This window comes from Pelmatolapia mariae, linkage group LG15 (assembly GCF_036321145.2).
Source record: "Pelmatolapia mariae isolate MD_Pm_ZW linkage group LG15, Pm_UMD_F_2, whole genome shotgun sequence".
NCBI lineage: Eukaryota > Metazoa > Chordata > Actinopteri > Cichliformes > Cichlidae > Pelmatolapia > Pelmatolapia mariae.
Genome location: NC_086240.1, coordinates 37,468,733 through 37,474,204, shown reverse-complemented (window position 1 = coordinate 37,474,204; position 5,472 = coordinate 37,468,733). Strand labels below are relative to the sequence as shown.

Below are 5,472 nucleotides of genomic sequence, written 5' to 3'. Positions count from 1 at the left end.
AGCTTACAGCTGAAATAATTTTATTAGCAACAATCCCAGTTAATCATGTGACCTCTGAGCGCAGTGGAGAGCTGCGACTGGGACCTCCTGTGGGAGCTGCTGGGAGTTCTGGAGGCGGAGGAGAGGGTGGAGCCGGCGCTGCTGGCCCGAGAGATGGGGAGAGGGACCGGGGCCACCGGGGGGGAGTCCAGAGAGGTCAAAGTTAACTTTTGTTAATTGTCTCATAAAACCAATTATTTCTACCCTACATCACACCGTTAACCCCGCTCTTATTCAAGAGCTGATCGTGAATAAACCAAAGAAGAAACACGTCTTTACCTCAACGCTGTCGTGGGTGGGCGAGGATGACGTGGACGAGTTCTCGTGTTTCCTGGAGGACGAGGAGCTCAGCTCGACGCTGCGAACCCTCTGAGCGAACTTCAGCGAGCAGACCGACTCGCTCATGTTGCTGGGGAACGGAGAGACCTGACGATGATAAACAGGAAATCGTCACCTTCATCAAAGCCCTGTGGGGTTGTTCAGGTTGCTGCTTTTATTGGCCAGCTCCTGGACTCACCTGCACCATCATCAGGGTCTTGCTGTCTCCGCTCAGCGAGTCCTGCAGCAGGTACGTGAGGCGCGAGTTTCTGAACGGGACGTGGGAGTGTTTGCTCCGCAGCGCGTTGATGACATCGCCAAGCGCCGACAGAGATTTGTTGATGCACTGAGCTTCTCTGAGCCGACTGCCCTCCGCCCCCGACTTACCGATCCGCTCCGAGCCCACCAGGTCCACAAGGTTCAGCTTCCCTAAACCGGAGCACAGCAGAGTGAGCACCACATGGAAAGTCATTGAATCTAACCACGATGTTTCTTCAGAGGGCAAACTGGGAACTTGGGAATACAGCTATGTTGTAAACAGAGATGGGAATAACGGCGTTACAAGTAACGGCGTTACTTTTTTCAGTAACGAGTAATCTAACTAATTACTATTCCTATCGTTACAACAGTTACTAACAAGAAAATGCAGTCCGTTACTATTTTTCAACAAACAGATGGTTGAAGCTGTGTTCAGCTTACCGCATCTTATATCAGCTGCACGGAAGTAGCTGTAAGTAATCTGGGCGCTACAGCTTTAAGCAGCTGCGCGCTCCTGCGGACGGCAATCACGATCACTGTCTAGCACAACACCTGGAGCTAAGGGGCAAAACAATCGCAGGAGTGCTGCTGTTTGACTGAGGAAGAATAAAGTACTCGTGGTAAGCCAATCACGTGACCACTTAAAGACAAAGCAACAAGGTGATATATACCAGTTTATAAATTGTGTTGAGGCCACGTAAAACCAGAGTCATGATAAACAATATATACGCGGCGCGGCAGGAGGGAGAACTAGTTTGTAGTTAGAGAGTTAACCAAGCAAAGTTCATCCATCACTACAGCTGACTTTAACATTCAGTTGCTTTTTTTCCACATAATATTGCTCTTAAGAGCAGTTATGGTGCATTCAAAGACACTCAGCCATCTGGACGTCTCAGGTTTGCTGTCGTTTATCCAAAAGACAAATAAAGAAAGTGAGAGAGAAACAAAACAAACCAAATGTAGTAAAAATGTGATTTCTGATTGGATTAAACTCCGTTAAACCAGCCTCTGCTCACAGCTGCATCAGCACATGACAATAATAACCAATGAAAGGCCGGAGATCAGTGATAACGATTACTTTTTTCAAGTAACGAGTAAAGTAAGGGACCACTATTGCAAAAAAGTAATCAGATTACTGTTACTTTCCTGTAAGCACGGTGCACTACTAAACCGTGATTTTGTTTGCGAGTGTCCCATGACAATGACGTCCGAGCATGCGACGTTCACGGTAACAGACGTGTGCAGATCAACAATGGGTAACATGGAGTGCAGGGAGAGTACGACTGTGCAGCGTTTAAAGCGTGGAAGTACTCACATTACTTTGAGTTAGATTCTGTAAAAAGTGACAAAAACATTAGCGTCCGCTGTGCACTCTGCGTGGGAAGGAAACTTCTTTTTACAGCGAAGAAAATCCCTAAACTTCTGAGCGAGCAGCGAGCACGCTGCCACGGGAATGTGAAATTCACAGAGAAACCCCCGGATCCTCCCACTGACATGACCGCTACGGTACACCTGCACCAGGGCAAACCTCCACCCGCCCCACTCCTGCTAAACAGGTGACAACAGATTTAAGATCGACAGGACTCAGTCCTGTCCTGTGATGAATTAAAAGTCCTGAATGTTTGATTTTATTTATTTTCTGCTGTGTTTTACTTGCATCTATTTGAAAGAGTGTAAACACAAAACATTATTTTATTTTCTGTGCTGGAATATATAGAAAAATAGAACTGGGCTGAAAGGTCTATCGCTTTATTACATATTCAGGTTCTGTGTCATGTTTTTAAAAAGTAACTGAGTAACTAATTACTTTTGAAAATAAGTAATCAGTAAAGTAATGAGCTACTTTTTTGGAGAAGTCATCAGTAATTACTTTTTTCAAGTACCTTGACCAACACTGATCATTACAATGAAAAACCTCTAAAATACTTCAGACATTGTTACTGTTTGAAATCATTTATGGTTTAATTTCATGTAAAACTGTTGGGTGTGACTTCCTGGACCTGCTGTTTCTACATTTTAGCAGTTATTAGGAACTGATATAAAAATTAAGAAGTAATGTGCATTACCAGCTTGCACACATTTGCCTACATCTAAATGGAGACTTTTCAACTATCACCTTAGAAGTTGACATGAAATCGTTTATAAATGATAATAAAGCTGAGACGTTACGCTGATGCAAAACTGAAAGTGTTGGAGAACAGGCAGTGATGACGGTAAAGAGAAAAACATAAATGAATGAATTAATGAGCAAACAAAAACCTTGTTCGGTGTTTACATCGGTAAAGTCCGCGCTCTCTGCTCTGCCCTCTAGTTTAATCCTAAGCCCGACTCCATCGCTATCGCTGTGCCATTGAGAGCATCCTCACTGGATGCATCACCACCTGGTACGGCAACAGCACCGCTCACAACCGCAAAGCTCTCCAGAGAGTAGTGCGGTGTGCTGAACGGATAATTGGAGGTGAGCTTCCCTCCCTCCAAGACATCTACAGGAAGCGGTGCCTGAGGAAAGCGGGGAGGATCATCAAGGACTCCAGTCACCCCAGCCATAAACTGTTCAGACTACTACCATCAGGAAGGAGGTTCTGCAGCATCCGGTCCCGTACCAGCAGACTGAGAGACAGCTTTTTCCATCAGGCCATCAGACTGCTGAACACTTCATAGACACCTCACCCTCACTACTGGAACTTCAACATTATGCACTCCATACTGTATATAAATACCACTGTTTTGCACATACCAACCTCTGTATATTTTATATATCTTATTTTATTGTTTACTTTATTTCATTTGTAAAACATGTATATACATACTATATACACACTCAAACACACACACGTAGAAAAACATATTTAGTATACACATTCAGTAATGTATATACCTTTACATATTGTACATATATTTATTACTTTATAGATTAGCCATTTTTATATTTTGCTTGTTTTACATTATTGTATTTTGCACAACTCTGTTGCTTGTGAAGCTCGCACACAAGAATTTCACTCACATGTACTGTACCAGTGTACCTGCACATGTGATGTGACAATAAAAGTGATTTGATTTGATTTGATTTGATCAGGAGATCAGGCTTTCGTGGACGTGTCCCCTTATAGCACACAAACCAGCCTAACTCTGACTGACTGTGAGGAGGTCAGTTAAACTCAAACTGAATGTGTCAGCTGTGTGGGGTTCATGTGGACACTGACGGAGGACTTTGGAAACAGTCCGGCCCTTTAAATACTCACCGACCGCGGACAGCGCCAGCGTGGGTTTCCGAGTGTCTCTGTAGGGTCAAAGAATCAAAAATCACTCAGAAGCATTGTCGGGATTTTTCAGACGATCACCACTTTCTTGTGAGCTCTTAGTCTAACTGATGATGTCAGGCTAAGTGAGGCCAGATAACAGAGAGATATCCTGGGTTTGTTAAACCAGCATCGTAGTCCAGGCCACGAATCAGGATAAAGATAATTTTACCAGCGAAGCTCGTCGTAATCACACCTGTTATATCAGGTTACATGATGTTAATGCGGGAACGTGTGAATATTTTTTCTTAGACAGATAATAATAAATAATAAACATGATACTGGAAGGTCTTCCTTTACTCTGACCTGGTGTCCCAGATGTAGATGTAGGTGTCCACGGAGCTGGTGACCAGGAACTCGGGTTCAAACCAGGACCAGTCCAGATCGCTGCGGACACAAACACATCAGTGAGGCCAGACCGCGTTTACCCGCTGATGGGTGCGTTTGATTTGATCTGCTGTTACCTGATGACCCGGGTGTGCCCCTGCAGGGAGGTGTGCGTTTCGAGTACAGATCCACCCGCTGGTTACTCTGAGGACAACACGCACACACAGAAATACACACTGGGAAACACACAAACCCTCCACTTTCTTTACCTACACGACATTATTTCTGTTGCGATGGTTTTATGATCAATTATTCTGGAGGTCTCACTCACAGAGGCGGCGAAGACGTGGGCCTCTGATCTGTGCGGGTTCCACTGGACCGTCCCCACGTCCCACTTACTCTATCGCCCGATTTTCCGCAACGGTTCGGACGGTAACTCCAGGTTCACCAGGTACAGGAAGCGACGCCTGCGGCACGATTACGACAACAGAAGGTAAAATCGTGTGAATTTAAAATCTTTAATCGCAATAAAGATGTTTTTGTTTTTTAAATATTACAAAAATATGCTGCAGGAGAAATGAAGCATTTGTCACTGGAGAACAGGAACAACACAAATGAAGTAAAGATAAGAAAAATATATTATTTATTATTATCTCAATATCTGCATCTCATTTGTATCTCTTAGTCTTAGATCATTTAAAATTTTATTACACGTACAAAACACAACAGAAGTGCTCCAGAATGCTAGGCGCAGTGTTGAGCTTTTGTTACCTAGTGGCTACACAAGCCAGCAAGTACCAACGACCGGATTTGGTGTGTGGTAGTAAGAGGTAAATGAAGTTTTTTTTTTTTAATTATTTGAATATATATGAGTGCTTGTGTATAAATACACAAACCATACACATATGCTTTCAATTGTGTAATTTAAGTGATCTAGGTAGCTGTTTTGGAAGTTCAGTTAACTCTAGGAATGTGTTTTGGAGTTTGTACGTGCTTTGGAATTTGTACGTGCTTTTTGGAGTTTGTACGTGCTTTGTCTCTAGGGGCCACCGCATATATTTATATATAAACATAAATAAAACCACTTTTTTTTTACATTAGTAATTCCTTTTGTGCATAATTTTATATTATTGTTAATAATAAATTAATTAAAGCAACAAAACAACCTGAAGAGCCGGCTCTTTTTAGGGAGTCGAGCCGAAAGAGCCGGTTCTCTAAAAAGAGCCGAAAA

At 43.2% G+C, this 5,472-nt stretch overlaps 1 long non-coding RNA gene across 1 annotated transcript; it reads right to left on the bottom strand.

Annotated features, from left to right (window-relative positions):
* Positions 1 to 1,474: 1,474 nt before the first annotated feature.
* On the bottom strand, positions 1,475 to 4,419 carry LOC134642904 (uncharacterized). Its single transcript, XR_010096332.1, has 4 exons — positions 4,379 to 4,419; positions 4,221 to 4,301; positions 3,858 to 3,895; positions 1,475 to 1,516 (listed from the first exon to the last, which is right to left on the bottom strand). It is a non-coding gene; the product is annotated as an uncharacterized LOC134642904 (long non-coding RNA).
* Positions 4,420 to 5,472: the final 1,053 nt, after the last annotated feature.